This window comes from Podarcis erhardii (genome assembly GCF_964252035.2).
Source record: "Podarcis erhardii genome assembly, chromosome: 16".
In the NCBI taxonomy this organism is placed as follows: domain Eukaryota; kingdom Metazoa; phylum Chordata; class Lepidosauria; order Squamata; family Lacertidae; genus Podarcis; species Podarcis erhardii.
Window position 1 is genome coordinate 10,699,672 of NC_138514.1, and position 24,843 is coordinate 10,724,514.

The 24,843-nt window shown below is 46.1% G+C and overlaps 1 protein-coding gene and 1 long non-coding RNA gene across 7 annotated transcripts in view; one reads left to right on the top strand and one right to left on the bottom strand.

The window, feature by feature from the left end:
* The window catches only part of ROBO3 (roundabout guidance receptor 3), a 334,276-nt gene that overhangs the window by 207,040 nt on the left and 102,393 nt on the right, over nt 1–24,843 (bottom strand). The window lies entirely within an intron of this gene.
* LOC309331296 lies at nt 17–15,493 on the top strand. 2 transcript variants are annotated; one of them, XR_014151787.1, is made up of 5 exons: nt 17–1,172; nt 10,089–10,257; nt 10,539–11,051; nt 13,764–14,243; nt 14,607–15,493. It is a non-coding gene; the product is annotated as an uncharacterized lncRNA (long non-coding RNA). The 2 variants fall into 2 exon arrangements; XR_014151788.1 differs by lacking the exon at nt 10,539–11,051 and having other exon boundaries at nt 18–1,172.

A 24,843-nucleotide genomic window follows, 5' to 3' on the forward strand; every position in this document is an offset into this window, starting at 1 on the left:
AGAAGGCAGGGTGCGTGTTCTGCCCGTGTTAGAACAAACGCAGGGAGGTGGGAGGGGCAACGCGGCAGCTACGTGCGACCTACGTGCGAACCTGAGGACGAGTCCGACTAAGGGTTTGCTGCTGCTGTTCTACTCTCTCACCCATGGAGAGAACTGTTTGTAGTTCACTAATTGGAAGCTGGCAAAAAGTGAGCTTTCACCATCCAGACGTCAGTGTGCACGTGTGTGGGATAGCTAGGATCACACCTGTCATGCACCTGACCTCCACTGGTTCCCCTAAAGAACCCTTGCACATAATTGAGCTTTCTCTTCATGATACCCTGGAAAAGTGAGGGTCCTTGTCACATGTGCAGTTTGCACACACACAAGTGTATTCACACATTAAGCCAAAACATGGGGAGCAAGGCAGCAGGCTTGATCCTGCCCTCTCCTGTCCATACACCATCCACTTTTAATATTATGTCCAGAACAAGGTCCCTAACTGCCCCTGAAGAGCCCACAGGTGTACAACTTAGACGTGGGATGGACCTTGTGCACATCTTCAGCTGAAGGTGTGGAGGTGGATAGGAGGAATATGGCTGTGACCTCAATTCCACTCTCCACTTGACCCCCATTTTTCACTGTGAGCGTCTACATGGAACGATGGCAGTGTATATAGGTGTTTTCCTCCATCACTGTATGCCCATGGAGGAAAAGTGACACATGAGATGCAGCCTGAAAAGAATTGCTCCCCTTGGGTAGGTACAGAGTCTCTGAAGACATTGGGTGGATTTATTTTGCTCATTCGGTGCAACCAGTCTAAGTGGCAGACTACACTGCTTAGCATTCAGCAGAGAAAGCTGTTGTTATTATTCCCTAATGCAGCAAAGGAGAGGTGCTATGACAAGCCATGCCCTTTGATTTGGCAGCCGTGCCCTCCAATTCCAGATATGTGGCCTGTGAACTTTGCAATGGATTAAAGAAATGCACTCTATGTATATTGAAAGACTCTTTCAGTCCACAGGTGAGATAGTCTTCATTTTGCCTTAGGAAAGGGTTTCCATACTTTAGTTGCTTTTATAAATTTAACCGATGGCACTGATTCTTCCTTATTTTGCATGATCTAGGTATGCAAAAGTCGATTCTGGAGATGGGGCCTGCTTGGTGAACCCTAACTTAAACCCTCTACAGAGGTTAGCCCTGCGGCAGCATCTTGCATTTGCTATGCTTCTGGTTTAGTGCTGAATTAGCAAAACAAGGAGCAAAAAGTGGTCCTTGCAACATGAATGCTGAAGCCGTCACCGTCAGTCCACAGACAAGGATTAGGGAAGCCACGGAGAGATGCTTCTTTACACACACACACACACTCACACACACACACACACACTCCCCCAATGTAAGAAATAGAGAAATGAATTCTAGAGGTGAAGTTATATGGATGAAGTCTGCTAAAGCAAATACAAAAAAAAGCATCTTAAAAGGCTAGTGTGCAAAAAGCTTTCAAGGACAAGAGTCCTTTTCATCAGTTTACAATTGCGTAGATCAGAATAAATGCTCTGACTGTTCAGTGTCATAAGACTCTTTTTAAAGGAATATGCTTATTATAAGAAAATATCCATGAGGGCTATGGCATGGATCCAGACCAAGTCCTATTTAGAGTAGACCCACTGAAGTTAATAGGCATGAGTCAGTTAAGTTCTTTATTTTCAAAGGGTCTACTGTAGAGGCTGGTTGGCCACAGCCCAATCAGCGGCGGAGCAAGCCAAGTGGGCATCTGGGGCAGTGCGCATGCCCTGCGCCCAGGGGCAGGGCCAGCCGCCCGCGGGGCAGGGTGAACCAGGGCAGGATGCTGTGTGGGGCCTCTGAGGAGTCTGCCTGCCTTCTCCCACTCAGCTGCCCTACAGCTGAGGGGAATGTGGTGGGCAGACCGTTTGGGGCAGCATGGAGCCTGTGGGTGTCCAAAAGAGAGACGTGTGGCTCGGGCGCGGTGAGTGCCACCTGGCATTTTGTCACTCCTCTCAGTGGTAACACCCAGGCTGGGAGCCCTCCCCCCTTCCTCTGCCCCTGAGCCCAATATTAGTTGAACCTGAGTTCAGCTAACTTAGTCTGGATCCAGGCCTTATGAACCCATTCTCTCTAGCATCACAGGGAGATAGCAAGATACCTTCTGTGTCGTTGACAGCTATCATTATTATGGACACCGTAAAGACGTAACAGATGTATTATGGTACAGTCATACCTCGGGTTGAAGTAGCTTCATGTTAAGTATTTTCGGGTTACGCTACGCAGTGACCCAGAAGTAACGGAGCGTGTTACTTCTGGGTTTCACCACTCACGCATGCGCAGACGGTAAAAATGATGTCACGCACATGCGCTAAGGTGGCGAATCGTGACCTGCAGACACGCAGGCACGGGTTGTGTTCGCTTCAGGATGCGAACGGGGCTCTGGAACGGATCCCATTTACATCCAGAGGTACCACTGTATAAGCTTCAAATGGACCAAAGCCCATTTTCTCAGATGGTTGATTTTGCTGAAACCATCTGCACTATGCAGTTAAAACTGTTTCATACCACTTTCAGTAGTCATGGCCAGGGGTGCCATGTCCTTGGGGCCAAGCTCTTTTGGGTCCCCCAATGGCAACAGCAAGGGCAGGAGGAGGCCAAGCACCAGAGAGGAAGAGCTGTCAGCCGTTGAAGGCATGCTGGCACTGCATTCTGCTCTGCCGCATCTCCTCCAGACATGGTGATGTGATGTCACGTGATGTGCAACAAGCGTGTGATGTCACACACACACACACAACGCTGGCTCCCCTAATCTTTGGCACAAGTTGGTGCCTCTGGTCATGTCCTCCTCCAAGAATCCTGAGTGCTGAGAGTTGTTAAAGGTAAAGGGACCCCGACCATTAGGTCCAGTCACGGACGACTCTGGGGTTGTGGTGCTCATCCGAGGGAGCCAGCATACAGCTTCCAGGTCATGTGGCCAGCATGACTAAGCCGCTTCTGGCGAACCAGAGCAGCGCACGGAAATGCCATTTACCTGCCTGCTGGAGTGGTACCTATTTATCTACTTGCACTTTGACGTGCTTTTGAACTGCTAGGTTGGCAGGAGAGTTGTTAGGAGGCCTCAATTCCCCTCATAAAACTACAATTCCCTGAGTAGTTTAACAGTCAAACCCTCTTCCAAAGGAACTCTGGAAATTGTCACCATGTGAGGGGAATAGTTTGGTCAAATTTTGACCATGAGGTCATTTTTAAAAAGCACATCCGCCAGCCAATCACTAGACCTGTGGGGGGTTTCCTTCTGCTGGGAACAGGCTCATGACTGGGCTGAAAACCTTTTTTTTTTAACAGCTCCATGCTGCTCTTTAAACCTCCAGTTTTGAAAGGCTCAAAGAGCAGCATGGCGCTGTTAGCAAACCTGCTTGCCCCCATGCTTCTCTTTAAGTCCCTACAGTCAGTTTTTCAAGGTGCAACATCACCTGACATCACTATAAAGTCAGGTGATTGGCAAGTGGGCAACCCCACCCACCTGTCAAATTTGGCCTTCCAGGGGTGGGGAGTTAAAAGATCCAAACCCACCCAAACTGGCTCTGAGTTTCAGTGCCTAGCCCAGAGTTACATTATGATATGATACGATATGATATGATATCTTTGTTGTCATTGTCCCATACAGAACAATGAAATTGAAAAATCTGCATAAGACATTCAAAAACCCCTAAAAACCCCTAAAAACCCCTAAAACCCCCTAAAAACCCTGAAACCCCATTTTAAAATACAATACAGTGGTACCTTGGGTTACATACACTTCAGGTTACATACGCTTCAGGTTACAGGCTCTGCTAACCCAGAAAGTTAAGAACTTTGCTTCAGGATGAGAACAGAAATCATGCCCCGGCGGCGCGGCAGCAGCAGGAGGCCCCATTTGTTAAAGTGGTGCTTCAGGTTAAGAACAGTTTCAGGTTAAGTACGTGTGGGATGTAAACACAGGAGCAGTCAATGACAACATTCCTAGAGTGTACATGTTAGAACATGGGGAGGGATGTCTGTCCAGCAAGCAGGTAAACTTCCTGGGGACGGACTTCCTCCGCATGTGACCAGAGGTGGGTGTGGCCTCACCTGTGCAGGTAATGATAAAAGCACAGGGCAGGCAGCCACTCTCTCTCTTGCCTCTTGCCTCTTGCCTCTCTGCCATCTTCATCTTCTGAAGGAGCAACATGCCCTCTTGGCTCCCAGCCAAGAGAGGACCGTACTATCTTGCTACAAGATAGATTCTAACTGCATGTAACCTTTTTAAGCCTGCCTACCTTCTGGGATCATATTGTGAACAGAACGTGAGTAAACTCTTTTATACTTTTATAAAGACTGTGTCGTGTCTTGTATTTTAAGAGGGAACAAAGGGGAAATTACCAGAGTAATTATTATAGAGGTTCTAGCGAACCTGTGCAAGCGTTACCGTTGCGTACTTAAAGGGGAATGTCTATAAACTCTGCTGATATTTTGGGAACTTGTTAGTACAAGTTGGATGAGGATATAATTAGTCAATATATCCTCTCCTGCACCCCAGAACATTCCCACAAAGGGTTATGGGCCCAGTATTGCATATTTCTGCGTATTTTTGAAGGATTGCGTTGGATTGTGATTTTGAGTTGAGTAGTATTTTTCTGAGTTAACTTCCTGGTAAGCACATGGTCCTTTGTTCCATTGTGCAGTGGGGATTAAGCAACCCCCCCCTTCCCTCAGAGTTCACAGTGACCCAAGGCAGTGAAGAATTGTTTTGCATTTTTGAGATTTTTGAGATTTTGATTTTGAAATTTTGAGAAATTTTGAAATTTTGAAGAATTTTGAAATTTTTGGATTTTAAGATGGCTAGAGCAGCTTTTGATAGTGATGCAAAGCTAGGAATGCCTGTGCTGAATGAACACAATTTCATACACTGGAAGCAGCGCTTGATAGCATGTTTAGATTATAAGCACATTTTGGAAGCTTTAAACCCTCAACCTACGGGATCGTCTGAGGAAGCTTTAGCCAAGATAAGTGCTTGGAAACGCATGAACAGCAAAGCTAGACACATAATTTTGAGTGGACTTCGTGATGAGCAGCTATCATTAATAAATAGTACAGATGATGCATCTCAAATCTTAAGAGATATTGAGCGCGTGTATGGAGAATCTAGCATAAACTGCTTCAGAAACCTGGTGTGTAAATTAACCAGAGTGAGGATGAATTCAAAAGAGGAATTCACAGAGCACATCAACAAGTTTACTGAGATTATTCAAAGAATTGATCTGACTCCCAAAGCTTTTGATGAAGATACAAAGATAGCATTTTTGTTATCATCACTTGGACCACGCTTTAGCGCATTTGTAAGTTTGATGGATCATAGACAAGGTCTGACTTTTAAAGACTTGATTGGTTATTTAAAAGAAGAATGCAGAGATAGAGCTGAATCTCCAGTGAGAAATGCTAGAAGCAAAGACAGTAGTTATGCATCTAGGCAATTTACAAAGTCCAAAGAGATGCCTAAGAAAGTGATTTGTTTCAATTGTAACAAAGAAGGACACATTGCAAAGAATTGCAGGGCTCCTAAAGCCAAGAAACCCCACCCCTTTCAGCCAAAAGGAGAAAAGAAGGGGAAATGTGAATGCACATGGCTACTGCAAGAAAGGAATTTAACTGTCCAGAATCGTGAAAATAGACGTAATAAATGGATAATTGATTCAGGTGCCAGCTCACATTTTTCATATAAAAAGGACTATTTTAATGAGATAAATGATGAAGAAGGATCTGAAATTGAAATTGCAGATGGGAACATTGTTAAAGCAAAAGGTGCAGGTTCCATGAGTCTGAAATGCAATATAAACAATGAATGCATTGAGAACACAATCTCTAGAGTTTTGTATGTTCCAGAGCTGAGCTGCAATTTAATCAGCGTGTCCACTTTGGACAAGAAAGGTTTCCAGATCACATTTGGAAATGGAGAATGTAAAGTGACTAGAAATGGCAAAGTGTTTGCTCAAGCAAAGCTAATCAATGGTGTATATGAGCTTGATGTTTCAGAGAATCAGTCTGCAAAAGTGGCACATTCCAGCCAGAAGGATGAAGCAGATCTGGACCTATGGCACAGAAGGCTTGGACATAGAGACACCAACGTCATCCTGGATCTACAGAAAAGAGATCTTGTAAGAGGTTTGCAGGTAAAGCAGAGCAACAAAGCTCCAGCAAAGTGCATAAGCTGTATTACTGAGAAGGCTGTAAAACCTTCATTTCCACGTTGTGCAGAACAAAGAAGCAACAAAGTGCTTGACATAGTGCACACTGACATATGTGGACCCATGAGTGTTCCCTCACTGGGAAAGAATAGATATATTTTAATATTTCTGGATGACTTTTCAAGATTTTGTGTTGTGTATTTCCTCAAAGAGAAGAGTGAGACAGTGGACAAGCTCCAGGAATACATTGCCATGGTCAAGAATAAATTCCAAAGAGCTCCAGCTGTGCTAATGAGCGACAATGGAGGTGAGTACTGCTCAAATGAAATGCAGGCTCTCCTGGCCAAGGAAGGAATTGCACACGTAACCACAATTCCTTACACACCACAGCAGAATGCCATAGCTGAGAGAAAGTTTAGGTCCATTATGGACATGACAAGGTGCATGCTAAAGGATGCATGTTTGCCACAGAAGCTGTGGGCCGAAGGAGTGTACACGTCGGTCTATTTGCAGAATAGACTGCCAACTAAAGGTGCAGAGCGCACACCATTTGAACTTTGGCATGGGAAAGCTCCCAATCTGTCGCACATACGTGTGTTTGGAAGTCCGTGTTACTTCCACGTGCCCAAGGAACACAGACACAAGCTTGACTCCAGGGCAAAAGCAGGTATCCTTGTGGGATACGCCTCTGGAGGCAAAGGATATAGAATTATGGACTTACAAACTGGTAAGACAAATGCATACCATGCGGTTTATGTTGATGAATATGGAAAGGTAGACACTAAGAACACTGTTGTGGATTCTTCAGATGAGTCAGAAAGGACTCAAGAGTTTGTATATTTCCCTTTTGAGACCCCACAAAGTACTAATCTGCCTTCGAGTGTTACAGCGCCCCCTACAGGCGACGCACCAGAAGACGCAGAGGACCAGAACCCTGGCGGCACCAGAGACGAAGATGAGGACTCAGATGGGGACATGCCTGCGTTGGAGGAGGATGAGGAAGCTGATGCGGTCGCAGAACCAGAGGTCAGGCGCTCGTCCAGAACCAACAAAGGTGTCCCACCATTACGGTTGTCCTACTTTGCAGGGTCGGCGTTTCCACAAGAACCTTCCACTTGGGAAGAGATACAGGAGATGCCAGCTGCAGAAGCCAGTCTCTGGAGGAAGGCCGCGCAGGAGGAGATGGATGCACTGCATCAGAACAAGACCTGGACACTCACTGAGCTGCCTCCCGGTAAGAAGGCCATTGGCAGTAAATGGGTTTTCAAGGTTAAGAAGGGGTCAGAAGGAGAAGTGCAGCGCTACAAAGCTAGACTTGTAGCACAGGGATTTTCACAGCGTTTTGGTGAAGACTATGATGAAGTTTTTGCACCAACCGTGAGGTACAGCAGCGTAAGAATGCTTTTAAGCATTGCAGCCTCCAAGAAAATGAGAGTGAAACACATAGACATTGCTACCGCTTTTCTACATGGGCAGATTTCTGAAGAAATTTATATGAAACAGCCCAAAGGTTTTGTGAAACCACATGAGGCACATTTAGTGTGCAAACTGCAGAAAGGACTTTATGGACTTAAACAGGCTGCTAGAGCCTGGAACCAGAAGTTGCATAAAATGCTGACGCAACTTGGGTACAAGCAAGGCGACGCTGACAAGTGCTTGTACAGTAAGTCAAATAATGGACAATTCTCATATATCTTAGCTTTTGTTGATGACCTGATTATTGCCACAGCAAGTGAGAAAGACTATACACAGATAGTAAAACACCTTAGCAAAGAGGTGGAGGTCAAGGAGCTAGGAGATGTCCACTACTACCTCGGGATCCAGGTGGAAAGAGAAGAGGACGGCTCATTTCTTCTCAGCCAAAGACAGAAGATCCACGAGCTAATTGAGCACATGCAGATGCAAGACGCACATCCAGTTGCTACACCGATGGCTACTGACTTCCTGAAGAATCAGCAGGATTCGAAGCAGTTGCCAGACAACAATGACTACAGGTCGGCGATTGGTAAACTTTTGTATTTAGTTACCACATGTAGACCTGACTTAGCTAATGCTGTGGGGATTCTTAGCAGAAAAGTGAATTCTCCCACTGAGCATGATTGGGCAGGTGTAAAGAGGGTGGTGCGATATTTGAAGGGTACCATGAATTGTAAATTAAAGTTACCAGCCGTCAGAGACCCTAAGTTGGTTGGGTATACTGATGCGGATTGGGCTGGGGATAATGCTGATTATAAATCAACAAGTGGTCATGTTTTCATGTTTGGTGATGGACCTGTTTCATGGGGCAGTTATAAACAGAGCTGTGTAGCATTATCTTCCACAGAATCAGAATACGTTGCAGCAACAGAAGCCTGCAGAGAGATCGCCTGGCTTGATCAACTCATAAAGGACTTTGGGTTGGTGAGAAAAGGGCCTGTCAGCTTGCTAGAGGACAATCAAAGTTGCCTGAAGCTGACGCAGAGTGAGAAGTTCCTGGCCAGAACAAAACACATTGGGGTTAAATACCACTACATACGCCAGATGATCCAGGATGGACTTGTGGAACTATCCTACTGCAGCACCCAAGAGATGACTGCTGACATCCTGACGAAACCCCTACCAAGAGAGAGTTTCCAGAATCTACGTGTCAAGCTGGGACTCTGGGTGGTTGAATAAAGTTGTTTATGTTTTGTGTATGTTGTATTGCCTGAGAAGGGGTATGTGGGATGTAAACACAGGAGCAGTCAATGACAACATTCCTAGAGTGTACATGTTAGAACATGGGGAGGGATGTCTGTCCAGCAAGCAGGTAAACTTCCTGGGGACGGACTTCCTCCGCATGTGACCAGAGGTGGGTGTGGCCTCACCTGTGCAGGTAATGATAAAAGCACAGGGCAGGCAGCCACTCTCTCTCTTGCCTCTTGCCTCTCTGCCATCTTCATCTTCTGAAGGAGCAACATGCCCTCTTGGCTCCCAGCCAAGAGAGGACCGTACTATCTTGCTACAAGATAGATTCTAACTGCATGTAACCTTTTTAAGCCTGCCTACCTTCTGGGATCATATTGTGAACAGAACGTGAGTAAACTCTTTTATACTTTTATAAAGACTGTGTCGTGTCTTGTATTTTAAGAGGGAACAAAGGGGAAATTACCAGAGTAATTATTATAGAGGTTCTAGCGAACCTGTGCAAGCGTTACCGTTGCGTACTTAAAGGGGAATGTCTATAAACTCTGCTGATATTTTGGGAACTTGTTAGTACAAGTTGGATAAGGATATAATTAGTCAATATATCCTCTCCTGCACCCCAGAACATTCCCACAGTACGGACCTCCGAAATGAATTAAGTACTTAACCCGAGGTACCACTGTATACTCCTATAGAGACTCCTTATACTGCGTTTAAGTTAGGATAAAGCAGATGGAGAGGCCATAGTCCAATAATGGATACTTCATGAGCCAAAGATCCCACCCAGCTTCATCCTGTTCAGAGTCCTGTTCACCACTGAGTATTTTCCACTCAGCATTTTCCCTTCACAGAATATCAGGTACCAGGTATAAAAGTGACCTCTGCCTGAGACCTGGATAGCCTCTGTTGCCAGCAAGTACAGCTAGTTCTAAGATAGCTGGACCAATAGCCTGGTTCACCACAAGGCATCTTATTAAATTCATACCTCGGGGGAGATGAATGTACTGTCCTCGCAATGACCAATTGGCTTTACAAAACCTACATCTATGCACCTGACTTTTTTTTTCTCCCTTTGAAATTTCTGGGGGCAAGGAGAAAAGAGTTTCCCCAACTTCCTCAGATGGTTTGATAATATTGCTCCATGGATCACTTGTATAGTTCAGGAGGTCGTGGCAAATGTTTGGCCCTAAATTGACCTTCCCTGTAATATGAAGCCATTTGTTTTTATCCTTGCAGAAACAGAAACAAATCAAACCGGGACGCAGGTACCCACTTGCCCTGCAGACCTGGTGATTCTGATGAAGAGAAACCACAGGTAATGAGCTGGGAAGTGTCATCTGCTAACTTGTACAACAACTCATTAAGGGCAGGCCTGGGACCCTGCCCCACCCCCATCACCACCCAGGTAATTAAAAAGCTGCCTTCTCCTATGGTCACACATAAGATCTGCATGTCAATAAACAAGACACACACACCTTTCCCCCCCTCTTTTTTTAGTTATTATGACTGTGGTTGTGCCATGCCAGGGAGATGCACAAATTAAACACATGTATACACACCAGAGCTAAACTGTCAATTCTCAAGTCTTGGATAAATGACAGCTAAATTGGCTGGGGAGTTTCCAGAAAGAAGAGAAATCAGGTGAGAATGTGCATTTGATTTGAAAATATGCATTAATGTTCGCAGTTCGCACACTCCGGGCTGCCATCAGAATCCAGGTAGCGAGCTCCCTTGCGGCTGATTTTCCAATGCGCTCTTTTAAATGGAAGTGAAAGACTCAAAGAGGAGGGGATACCAAGCGATGTAGGAGTTTTAAGGAGGAAGCATCATTGTCTCTTTTGGACTCCGCCACCTGCACTAATTGTAGAAGCATGAAAGGATTGCATCCTCAGAAACCCTGGCACTTCAAGCTAAAGGGTGGGTAATAAATCAAATTATCGTCATCGTTTCTGAGCCTTCTCCTCCCCTTCAACATCTCCCCTGCTATCAGGACATTTCGAGGTGATGCAGTTTAATATAAACACCAAGATTTTTCCAGGTTATGACAAGTAGCCTCCTCTCTCTCACACACAATGCCTCAGGCCCTTGTGAACCTTCTGTCCTCTGTCTGTGGACTGCCCTTCTCTTCCATCTCAAGATACACTTCTTTCAACTCAAGTCTCAGCCTGTGCTAAGCTGAGGTCAGTGCTTGGTCAGCAGGTACCATTTCTCAATATATTTTTTTGGGGGGAGGGGTGTAGTTCTACACTTGATTAATCCTCTTTTAAGCAACGCTATTACTTTTTAAACGTCTCACCACTGTTCATGTGACCTTTAACCCCTCGGAAGAAGCCCGGCAGGCTTTGCCCTGGCAAATGATATATCCATCTTTTATGTACCTTTCTGTAACAGTATCTAATGCAGACTTAAGATTCCTGCCTTGTGATAAATACCAATCACCCAGGTTTTCAGTTTCTGGAAGAGCGAAAAGAAAAACAGTTTCTGCACAAATTTTCCTCCCCCCCCGCCCCCCCATCAGCCTTTTTTCCCATTTCAGATGGGGGGGAGCCTGCAAGAGTGATGGAAAGGAACAGAATAGCTGTTGATGAACGAAAGGCAAAGATGAAATCTGTTGCAATGTCGACAGACTTGAATATAAAAATGGAACTGACATTCGTCAGCTAAAGAAATCAGACAGATTATTCACCCATTCTTCTTATTCTGCCACCGAGTCGCAGGCCAGGAGCTGCTTCAGGGATCAATCCTGCTTCTTTCTTTCTTTCTTTTCTCTCTCTCCCCCCCTCCTTTCTTTTCTTCTGAAAAGTACTAAAATAGATCAAGATGGAAATTGCCATTTTTATAGCACAAGGTTCTCTCTGCAGAAGGTTTTGGCCAAATAATTAAGTATCCAGCAATTGTAGAAACTTGCAGGGAATTAATGTTCATCAGTTAAGCCAAGAAAGTGATAAAAATGCAAATCTGTTACTAAATTAACAGAGAGCACCAGCCTCCAGGTATAAAGAGGAGTGATTTCGGCATTAAATCGAGGTGCCTGGCTTATTGGAGCCCCACATGAATGAAAATTAGGGGCTTGCCAACGCTAACGATGCAGGAATGGAGGTGATTCCACCATTCCCTTGCAATTGACCTTGGGGTGGGGCAATCCACCTGAAATATGTCTTAGGAAAGAGCAGGGAAGAGTAAGATTATTTCAATCAATGGCACCATTGTATAGAATAGGAATGGAGAACCTTTGGTCCTCCAGATGTTGTTGGACTGCCAGCTCACACCAGTCCTAACCAGCATGACCAGTGATTAGGGATGGTTGGTGATGGAGCCTAGTAACACGTATTGGTGTGCGGGGGTTGAGGACAGAGATCCTTCCCCCTTTGGAAAGATGGACTCAGACTATATGGTATCAGTAATCGGATGACCACAGGTTCCCCACCTCTGAGAAAGAAACTGGTTGTGTGCAATAAGGAGCATTGCTCAAAAGTTGTCAAGGTGTTGCCTTCAGGGTTAGTTATAGAGCGCCATACAACTCAGATGCAGAAGGACATTGAAACATTTCCGGATCAGGCCAAAGGTCCATCCAGCCCAGGGGTGAGGAACTTGTGGCCTTCCAGGTATTTCTAGATTCCAGCTCCCATCATCCCACCCAGCATGTCCAATGGTTGGGGTAACGGAGCTGAACTCCAGCCACATCTGGAGAGCCACAGGATTCCTCCCCCCTCCCCGATCTAGCCCAACATGGTATTTCCCATAGTGGCCAACCACATGCCTCTGAAAAGCCCCCTTTGAATTTGAAAGGTTGGTAGACCTAACCTTGAATTTGAAGCTCCCTAAGCTACTAGACAAAGGGACACGGGTGGCGCTGTGGGTTAAACCACAGAGCCTAGGACTTGCCGATCAGAAGGTCGGCGGTTCAAATCCCCTTGACGGGGTGAGCTCCCATTGCTCGGTCCCTGCTGCTGCCAACCTAGTAGTTCGAAAGGACGTCAAAGTGCAAGTAGATAAATAGGTACCGCTCCAGTGGGAAGGTAAACGGCGTTTCCGTGCACTGCTCTGGTTCGCCAGAAGTGGCTTAGTCATGCTGGCCACATGACCCAGAAGCTGTATGGCCAATAAAGCGAGATGAGCACCACAACCCCAAAGTCGGTCACGATTGGACCTAATGGTTAGCTTTATGCTACTAGAATCTGGTGGCAACCAATTCTATAAATGCATGATGTTCTGTGTGAAGAATTTCCTTTTGCCTGCCCTAAAACTCTTACTGATCAGTTTCATTGGATGACATGCCCCCCAAAATTCTAGTATTATGAGTGGGAGAAAAACTTATCTCTATCCACTTTCACTGCACAGTGCATAATTCACACCTGACTCCTACCAGTCTGATGTGGTCGGGCCCCTCATCTAAGGCTGGTGTCAACTCTGCGCTGGCTATTGACATCCCACAGAGAAATAATCAGGATAGAAGCCACAAGGGGCGTTCTGGAAAGAGTAGGAAAGCATCATCTCACACAGTTGTGCCCTTAGGAAGGTCTGGGATTTCTCCAGGAAGTAATAATGAAGAAAATATTGCTTCTTCAGAGTGGGGATGCAGTTCACTTCATATTTTAATGAAAACCGCCTAGTTCATATTTCCCAAAACAATAGATGACCTGAAACACAACTTTGAAATCTGCAGTTCTCTTAAAAACTTTTCTCTTAAAACTTTTGTGGCACGGCTCTCCAAGCAAATAATGTACCCATTGCTATAGTATTCATGGGGAAAGTGCACAAAAATGCATATATATCTGGGAAAATAACATACAGATATGCATAAAATTAGTAAAAATTACTTACAGAAATTGTCTAGATTGCATTAAAACTGGTTCACTGGAATAAATGTTAAAATGCTAATGAATTCTTGTAAAGACTTTTTTTTTAAAGCAAACTGATGAGGAAGCCTAGCAAACTGAACTTAAAGATTGGGAAAATGAAAAACTGAAGTCAACAACTTCATCCATGCTTATCCACAAGTGAAGATCCTAGTTATCCAGAGGTCGATGAGCTTCCTATTATTTCCAAGTCCCCCAGAATTGATATCGCTGTCTTTTGCCCTCCCCATAATTGCCTGCAGCATCGCATGGAGTGTCATAGAGGTGCCAGCTAGTTCCACAGCTGTTTTTATTGCTTTGTCTCGACTCAAGTAACAAGTGAAAGAGCAAAAAAGGGGAATAGAGCGCCTTTATGCATGTGCAAACTGCTCCCCCCCCTCAGTCACAGAATAAATACAGTCATCTCCCACCACTCAGATGAGATCTGGGACAAGGTGCTGTGTGCATAGCAGAAGGTACAACATCCAGGCAAGCTTGAGCCTCATCAAACCTCACTTCATAAATTAATCACCTTCTCAGGGGTAAGTGGGTAGTGGGAGGCGGGTGGCGCTGTGGGTTAAACCACAGAGCCTAGGACTTGCCAATCAGAAGGTCGGCGGTTTGAATCCCTGCGATGGAGTGAGTGCCCGTTGTTCAATCCCTGCTCCTGCCAACCTAGCAGTTCGAAAGCACGTCAAAGTGCGAGTAGATAAATAGGTACCGCTCTGGCAGGAAGGTAAATGGCGTTTCCGTGCGCTGCTCTGGTTCGCCAGAAGCAGCTTAGTCATGCTGGCCACATGACCCAGAAGCTGTATGTCGGCTCCCTCGGCCAATAAAGCGAGATGAGACCACAACCCCAGAGTCGTCCACGACTGGACCTAATGGTCAGGGGTCCCTTTACCTTTACCTTTTACAGGGGTAAGACGGAAGCTGAACTAGCCTAACATCCTATCTCAGCTTGTAAGCTGTCTCTCTAGAGGGGAGAGGGAGCCTCTCTAGGCTTGTAAGCTGTCATAAACATGGGCTTCCATGAAGGTTGGGTGAATAAAGGGATTCATCTCAGTTTAGGGTTAGGGTGGGGCTGAGCTGCTAGATCTCATTTAGCCCAGAATGGAGGCAGGCCGAGTCCTGCAAAAGGAAGTTTTTATATCTCGTCTCCTAATATGAGCAAGTTCCAGTAAGAAGGTTATGAAAACCAGCTCCTCCAGGATCATGCTTTATCAGTTATTAGAGCCCTCTTCTGTTATGGGAATCTTCGCTCGTGATCTTACTTTCCCCAGACAGGAAGGCACCAACAAATTCTGGTGCTATTCCATTTCTGAGAAGATAGAATCATAGGAAGGTGCTGAGTACCAGGTCAGACGTTTGGTCTAGGTGGCCCAGTACTGTGACTGACAGTAGCTCTCTGGGATGTCAGATGTGTTTATGCAGAGTGGGGTGGGGTCCTCCATATCCCCTACTACCTGATCCTTTTCACATGGGAGATGCCAGGGACTGGGAGGCAATTTTGGTCTGAAAGGAGAAAAAATAATAATAGAATCGTACAATTCTAGAGTTGGACAAGGCCACAAGGCTCATCCAGTCTAACCCCCAGCAATGCAGCAATCTTTCATCCAATGTGGGATTGAACCCACAACCCTGGGATTAAGAGTCTCTTGCTCTTCTGACCGAGCTATTATCTATTAAGCAAAAAGAAAGAGGAAGAATGAACAAACTTGGGACCTTTGCATGCAGAAGACATGTGCTCATCCTCTGACCTGGGCTCCCCTCCATTTTCATGAAATAAATGCCTCTTTTCATCAAGTGTCTGAGGCCTGATCCAAGCTTCCAAACAAGCATCATGATGGGTAGCACTTAACATGAAGAATATATCATCTTAGAGGAGGAGGGGGAGAATACTGAACGTTTATATAGCACTCAAGTGTTGGAAGTCCTTCATATGCCTTACATAGTTGCGAACGTCACAATTACTATTTACCACAATTCTTATAATTATTGATTTGAATTGCTATTGTTGCTGCTGCTGCTAAACTCTTATAAAGTGCTGGATATTTTCCATGTGATATAAAGTACGTATATGGAAAACTAAAGCAGTCCTTGCCTGCAGGCTCCCAATATAATAAGATGTGATACAAAAAGAAATAAGGAACAGGTTCCTCAACAATCCAGGGCGGATCTGAGGGGGGCATGGGGAGGGTATAGAAGGGGTGTTGTTGTTTTCAGTTCTACAAGCAGAAATCCTTGTGCTGATGGAACATGTTAATTGGATACCTGCCCCGTTCTCACAGTGGCCAACCAGATGCCCACAGAAAGCCCCCAAGCAGAACCTGAGTGTAAAAACATTCTCCCCACCTGTGATTCCTAGCACCTGGTATGCAGATGCATGCCCCCATCAGAAAATACTATCCTCAGAAAAGACACACACAGTGGCAGCATAGGCTTTGGGATCTAGATGCTCCGTAAATTCCACACTGGGAGGGCTCAGACACATTCGTTTGCTGTGCACCATCAGAGAGTCCTCATGCAGGTTTCCATTTGCATTCAGAAGGCCACTGTCAGAGACCAACCTGAGGAGAGCTACTCTGATAAGGAGCCTCCCCCTCCCCCTGCTCCTGACCAGGATCATGAAGCTGACCAGGAACAGTGGAGCAGTATAGATTTGGAGCAGCGGTTTGCAGAGGGACATAGTTCAGAAGACAACAGCTGGGCAGAACTGAGTGGGGAACAGCTAGGAGTAGAAGAAGAACAGGGAGAAGAGAATTAACAGACTCCCTTTCGCTGGAAAGTGTCCAAACGATCAGTCCAAGGTCACGGAGAGCAGATAAGGTAGCTACACAGAAGGCCAAATGGTTGTGAGATCAGGTTGCCAGATGAGAAAGTGACGGGGGTGGCTCGGGGGGAAGTGGGTGGAAATCTTAATTGGGAGCACCTTTCCTCCGAGAATGGAGTCTTTGTTCTTTCTCTATGAACATTAAAAACCTCTTTAACTGGTAAGAGAATATTTTCACTTTGTTCTGCTTATCCACGGCCAACGGGAGGGAGGAAGCAGCTTCCCCAAAGCCTGACAGCCACCCCTGTTCATCTCCACCACAGGACACTGTCCCATCCATAGCTGCCATCTTCTTAACGTAATTGGAGGGCTCTGCGCACCACCCTGATGATGTTACGATGTTGGGCGGAGTGAAACATAGCAGTGACATGGCCCCAGCAGCTCCTTCTGAGCCAGGGGTCGGGGCAGCGCATGCCCAGGCAGATAGTTGGTGGTGGTATCAACAGCATGGTCAGGCTTCTTGCTCTGCCTGCCTCTCTTCCCTCCTTCCCTCATGTGCCGGCCAGGCACCTGCCTCTCCGATGCCCACTGCCAGTGCCTGCTGGCCAGGTGCTCTTGTCAGTGCTCTGGCTGCAACTATGGTATTTGGGGGGTGGCCCCCGAAGAGGCTGCTGCCCCCACCACCTTCTTTGCTGGCTTGCCCACCTGCCCACGTCCTCCTTGGCTGCTCTGTGCCAAGCCCCATGGAGGAAAGGATCAGGCAAGCAAGGGAAGAAGGGACAGGCAGGGTGGGAAAAATACTGTGGGGGTTGAGCCCCCAGAGGAATTGGGGGGGCAAGGTATCCCAGCTCCATAGAGTTGGCAGGTATGGCTGCATCTACTCATTTTGGTCTTGTGCAGTAGCCTTCAGCTAGTCTCTGCATCTTCCTTTTTGTGTGTGCCCCCCCCCCTGCAATGTGATATTGTGGCATTTGTGCTGGGTGTGCAAGCCCCCCCCCCATTCTTTTATTCATGGAGGCTGTTTTTCACCAACAGAATATTGGAGCCCTCATTACTGTCTCAAGGAATCTATTAACTAGTAGTTAACAGTGCAAAATGATCCAATTTGCCCTTCCCAAACCATGTGTGATCTAAAATACAACCATCCTTCAAATTTTGCAATTCTCCTAATTTTACAGAGCAAATCTGCAAGCAAAATAGGCACAAGGAAGCATGCATATCAAGGGAAAGTGTGCACAAAAACAGATACAGAAAATAGCATGCAAAATTGCATTATGTTAGGTGAAATTGTGTGCAAAAATGTGTAGGTTAGGCAAAATTGTGTACAAAAATGCATATATTAGGAGTAATGCCCACAAAAAATGCAAACTGAACTTAAAATGGGGGGGGGGAGAGAATGTGAGAGAAACCAAAGGTGACAGATTCATCCAGCCCTGCTTTTAACTTTTGGAGCGCAGCAGAAAGATATTCGTAACACCACACTTGTAAATGCCCTCAGACTGAGGGATGATTTCTCCTCCAGGTGGATGTTCTATATTCTGAATCATAACATTGCCTTTTTATCACAGCTTCAAACACTTTTGATTCTGCATATTTGGTTCATTTTAAGCCAATTAAAGACACTTGTGAGAACAAGCACTGAGTGATTTCTAAATTCCTCACTTAGCCGTCTAGGAAAATTTCAGCCTCATCATTCATCGTCAGTCTGCAGGGGCTGGAGCTGATCCCATCTATAATTTCCTCCTTGGTTCTGAGTTCCATGTGTCCAATGCTTTTACGCCATCTTCATAATGAAAGTATATAGCTGCCTTAGCTCATTCTGTTGAAATAGCACATCGCAATGCTACCTCTTCCCTTTTGCGCTGCCCTGTGTAAATCTTAGCCATCAATTTTTGACATTCTAATTATGGGACTCCAAACAGTTATGCTCAGTAGATCATAATCCCATCTCATAGCTTCACTACTCGAACTCTCTCGTTTCCATTCTCCTTCCTCTTCTGTATAGAAATGTAGGTAAATTAATATCCCTTTCTATTAAGTTTTTTATATTTTTTTTTGCTGCAGGATGATGTCACCATTTGGCTTATTTAGGATGCTTGGAAATCTATACTGCACTTTTCATCTCAGCTCCTTGTCCAGCCTTAACTTGAACTTCCTGATCTAATTATTTTAATCACTCATTTAAATGTTTCAATTGTTATGCTTTTTGACAAGCTTGTTTTATTGTATATTTTAATTATGGATGTTTCACTGGAGTGTGTGTATGTGTGTGTCAATTATGCACAGGTAGTTTATAATTGATTTTGTACTTGTAAACCACTTAGAAGCCATTTTGGTCACATAAGTGGCCAAACTCGGTTTGACCCCTGCTAACTTGAGCCACAGGAGCCAAGTTCCATTCACATGGTCGCTTTTGGGGATTGATCTCTAGCCATAGTAACTGGAGGGTTTTGATGGACTGAAAGTGTTTGGGGTCAAATCATTGTCTGAGATGGTAAGCCAGAGAGGGGGAGCATTTGTTCTCACACAAGTCTCATCCAGGATGGCCAAGAGTCAGGGAGGATGGGAATTGTAGTCATCTGGAAGGCCACTAGTTCCTTGCCCCCATGGGCTTGTAAACTGTCATAAACATGGGCTTCCATGAAGGTTGGGGGATTAAAGGGGGACTAAAGGGATTCTAAAATGAGGGGCACATTCCCATTCTCTTTGCTCCTATCACCCCACTGGTTCCTGCTAGTACTTTGTATGTAGCAGCTGAAGGATAATAATAATAATAATAATAATAATAATAATAATAATAATAATAATAATTTATTATTTGTACCCCGCCCATCTGGCTGGGTTTCCCCAGCCACTCTGGGCGGCTTCCATAAAAACCAGAAATACACTAAAATATCACAGATTAAAAACTTCCCTGAACAGGGCTGCCTTAAGATGTCTTCTGAATGTCAGGTAGTTATTTATCGCTTTGACATCTGATGGGAGGGCGTTCCACAAGGCGGGTGCCACTACCGAGAAGGCCCTCTGCCTGGTTCCCTGTAGCTTTGCTTCTCGTAATGAGGGAACCGCCAGAAGGCCCTCGGCGCTGGACCTCAGCGTCCGGGCAGAACGATGGGGGTGGAGACGCTCCTTCAGGTATACTGGGCCGAGGCCGTTTAGGGCTTTAAAGGTCAACACCAGCACTTTGAATTGTGCTCGGAAACGTACTGGGAGCCAATGTAGGTCTTTCAAGACCGGTGTTATGTGGTCTCGGCGGCTGCCCCCAGTCACCAGTCTAGCTGCCGCATTCTGGATTAGTTGTAGTTTCCGAGTCACCTTCAAAGGTAGCCCCACGTAGAGCGCATTGCAGTAGTCCAAGCGGGAGATAACTAGAGCATGCACCACTCTGGCGAGACAGTCCGCGGGCAGGTAGGGTCTCAGCCTGCGTACCAGGTGGAGTTGGTAGACAGCTGCCCTGGATACAGAATTGACCTGCGCCTCCATGGACAGCTGTGAGTCCAAAATGACTCCCAGGCTGCGCACCTGGTCCTTCAGGGGCACAGTTACCCCATTCAGGACCAGGGAGTCCTCCACACCAGCCCGCCCCCTGTCCCCCAAAAACAGTACTTCTGTCTTGTCAGGATTCAACCTCAATCCATTAGCCGCCATCCATCCTCCAACCGCCTCCAGGCACTCACACAGGACCTTCACCGCCTTCACTGGTTCTGATTTGAAAGAGAGGTAGAGCTGGGTATCATCTGCATATTGATGGACACCCAGTCCAAACCCCCTGATGATCTCTCCCAGCGGCTTCATATAGATGTTAAAAAGCATGGGGGAGAGGACGGAACCCTGAGGCACCCCACAAGTGAGGGCCCAGGGGTCTGAACACTCATCCCCCACCACCACTTTCTGAACACGGCCCAGGAGGAAGGAGCGAAACCACTGTATAACAGTGCCCCCAGCTCCCAGCCCCTCTAGACGGTCCAGAAGGATGTTATGGTCGATTGTATCAAAGGCCGCTGAGAGATCCAGCAGAACTAGGAAACAGCTCTCACCTTTGTCCCTAGCTCGCCGGAGATCATCAACCAGCGCGACCAAGGCAGTTTCAGTCCCATGATGAGGCCTGAATCCCGATTGGAAGGGATCCAAATGGTCCGCATCCTCCAGGCGTGCCTGGAGTTGTTCAGCAACCACGCGCTCAATCACCTTGCCCAAGAATGGAAGATTTGAGACTGGGCGATAGTTGGCCATACTGGCCGGGTCTAAAGATGGTTTTTTAAGAAGCGGTTTGATGACCGCCTCTTTCAGCGGATCTGGGAATGCTCCCTCACAGAGGGAAGCATTCACCACCCCGCAGAGCCCATCGCCCAGCCCTTCCCGGCTTGCTTTTATTAGCCAGGATGGGCAAGGATCCAGGAGACAGGTGGTTGGTTTCACGCGTCCAAGCAGCCTGTCCACATCCTCGGGGGTAATAACAAGGGATAGACGTATCCATAGACATAACAAGGGATAGACGTATCCATCAGCTTTGCTTTCTCACACTTTCTCATTTGTCCAGTATTCAGCGCGTCACATTTTCACAAGAGTTTGGGATTCTTTTAAAGTCCTCCTGAAAATTCACCAGCCTTTTAGTGTGAATTTCTCATAAGACACACATTTGTGTGTGCAATATTGCTCAATATACACATTTTTACAAATCAAGTTTCCTGTAATGCACTTTTGTATGCTGTTTTTACAAATATATGCATTTCAACACACATTTTACCCCAATATATGCAATTATGTACATTAGTTGGCTGAAGAACTGCATTGCAAAATTTGGAAAAGTGTAAATTTCACAGGGTGGTTATGTGAATTTTGGTTCATGTGTTGTTTTGGAAAGTATACATTGGGTAAGTTTGCTTCTGAATGCAAACAGAATCAAATTACTCCCAAATCCCTAAACATAATGCAGGATAGTGTCCTCCAAAGGGCTAAATTGGACAAATAGGATCTCCCACAGCTTGTAATTTGTTTATTTTAAAAAAACAGTCAATGGTGGGGGCAATTTGATTGAAGCTCTCAGCACAGGGGTAGGGGAAAATAGGAATCTGCCTTATAGCAACTTATACCATTGGTCCATCTTGCCTAGCACTGATTGGTGGTGGCTCTCTAGGGTTTCACACAGGAGCTATTTCCCAGCCATACCTAGAGATGCCAGGGACTGGACCTGGGACCTTTGGTGTGCAAAACATGTGCTCTGCCACTCAGCTACAGCTCTTCCCTGACCCATAGGAACATAGGAAGCTGCCTTTTACTGAATCAAACCACTGGTCCATCTAGGTCAGCCTTTCTCAACCTTGGGTCACCTGATGTTGTTGGACTACAATTCTAAAATGAGGGGCATTCCAACTAGCAGTACCAGTGGCCAGGGCTGGGGGGGGGGAGTCCAACAAAATCTGTGGACCCAAGATTGAGAAAGGCTGACCCAGGTCTATCTCGTATTGACTGGCAGCGCCTCTCCAGTATTTCAGGGAGGAGTCTTTCCCAGTCCTACCTGAAGATGCGGGGAAGTGAACCTGGGGATTGATACAACCCTGTCCTATGCACCATTGTCCTGATAAAAATACCCCCGCCAGTTGTTACATATCCTACACTATCAGCATCTCTCCTTCTGTTTCAGTGGGGCCAGCAGCATAGAGGCAAGTTAACTGTGCTATGTCTGCAACCTGAAGTTCACACTAGAACATACTTGACAGTTCTTTGAGGAAGGAAAGGTCACTAATGGAAGTCTAATTACAAATTTGTCTTTGGGGCGGTGTTGTCTTCAGATACCAACCACAGAACACCTGATAACGTTTGAACATCACTGGTGGGAGGGACCACAATTTGGTGGTGGGGTATACCCTTGGCATGCAGAAGGCTCCAGGGTCAGTCCCTAACACGTCAAATAAAATGATCAGGAGGCAGATGATGAGAAGGATTTCTGCCTTGAGATCTTAGAGAACTGCTGTCCATCAGAATATACAGATGGACCAGTATTCTGACCTAGTAAAAAGCAGATTCCTAGGAAATTAGCACCTTACCACAAATCTTTTGGGAAGGTACATGGTAGCATGCTGGAGTATTCCCTAGTGCAAGGATAGGAAACCTGTGGCTCTCTAGATATTTGGTTGGACTACAGCTCCCACCATCCCTGACCATTGACCATGTTGGCTGGGAGCTGATGGGGGTTGGAGTCCAACAACGTCTGGAGGGCCACAGGTTGCCCATCCCTGCCATAGGGGAATGTCCAATATATATATTTAAGGTAGTTGAAGATGGAAAACACACTCCTCCAGTAACAATGCATCCTATTGTCCCAAGGCACCCCTCCCTACATCACCTCCTCATCTCAGCACCTATCGGCTCCCACTCATGTCAAGCATCCTTTGGACTCCCTCCATTGCAGCTGGCCCTTCAGAACTCAAGATGACAAGCCTAATGTTCAGTGGGGGTTGGGGGTGGGGGGGTTGTAATAACATCTCTAATTACAGGAGAGGCATCCAGAGATCTTTCCAGATTCTTCCTTAATTGAGCCATTTTAAAAGGGAAACTGTCAAACGCTACACACTTTCGTTTGATTGCAATCGTCTTCTGAAAGCCTGGAGATGTAATTCCTCTCCCTGCTGTTTTCATCCCTTTCCATTTGACAGGCGATGCTATTTTCCCTGCTCTCCTTGGGAAGGCTGAGCCAACATTTCTCTACCTCCTTCGTTCGTTTCTTTGTGGAGGGCACCAGGACCGCAGGATAATGCCAAGATAACACTATTGTGAGCCTAGGTCCAATATACCACCTAGCTGCCTCTTTCTTCAGCAAAACACAACACCCCACCGGCCCCAAACATAAAGGCTAATTTTGGCACGGTTTAATAGCACAGTCTGGTTCAATGGCCATGTACAGTACATTGGTGAAGCTTCACTAGTTTAAAAGGGATTACACTAGTGTAAATGGATTCCCACGTAAACTGCTCAGAATAACAGAAGACCATGATCTACAATACTGATTTATATATGAAGATAGGCAAAGATGCTGGTGATGAAGAAGATAACAGACACCACTAATCCATTATACTGACACCCCACCCTGGAGACAAAGGCTCCACGTCAGTGGGGAAGGATTGAAGTATGTACAAAGCAGCCCCTGAGGTCGCAGAGACAGATTTCTCCGCTTCAGTACACTGCAAGGAATTCAAAGCTACAGTCCTGCAATGCTAGGGCTGTCCCACTGACTTCTATGGCTCTGGTCCAGAAAAACTGGTTTGAAGATCGCTGCCAAAACAGAAACCCAGAAACTGGAAATTGAAATGCCTATATCTCCCCTGGAAGCAAGGTTTTTCTCTAGCAATGCCAAGTGGCTCCTCTGCCAAGGACGTTGCTTGGGCTGATTTTACACACAGCACGAGTTATAATTACATTCTCGGGGAAACAAACAAAGTCAGTTGACAGTCCGTGTGTCAAATGAGCCCCATTAAAGAAGTCAGTTCTCTAAGCTTACAGTAATGTTACTGCACCTATAAGCCATATCTCTCTCATGCCAATATGTTCCAATGACGCAACTGACAATGGTCAAAGTTTTGACCAGTTCAGCTCAATATGAATGGAAGCCCTGGGCAGTATTCAACTAACACATGTCATCAGTGCAAGGATTTCTACATGTGCAATGGGACTTTCTCCCCCTCCTCTCCCCACATGCAACCTATATCCTCCCCAAATCTGCTCCAGAGGGTTTGGGAAACCCCTGGGACAGATTTTGGTGCGGTGTTCGGGGAAGAAAAGGGAAGAATGTTCCACTGCTCATCAGAGGCGCCATCTCACCCTCAGAGTTGTGGGTGCCCATTGCCATAACACAGTCACATGACATCACAAGCCCATGCCTGCATGTACACGCACTATGTGCAGGTGTGTGCATGTAACATTGCATATCTGTGCTGCAGCGGCGACAGTGGCACCTCTTCTTCCTCCTCTCCATAGCCAGCGAAGCACCTTTTCTGCAGGAAGGGACTTGGACACAGAGGCAGAGAGACTCTACTTCTGTATCCAAGCTCCCCCCTCCCAGAAAAAGATACCTGTCTGTCTGTCTGTGGAGGAGGGAGCTGAACTGATTCTCTCTCGGAGACAGCGCCGCTGCCACCTGCCGGCTTTCCTCATCGACTTTGTGGGTGCCCAGCCCCCACAACTGTATTATTGTAGGTGCTCAGGCACCCACGGCCCCCTGGAGTTGGCTTCTATGCTGCTCATGAAGAAATCCTTGCCCTGATGGTACGTTCATAATAACACTGTGTCGGATCTGCCAACCGCTCAGTTACACTGGCTAGAGAAAATTAGTCAAGCTATTTTCGTTTCAGTTCATGCAGTTTGATGTTTCGCAGGAATTTAAAAC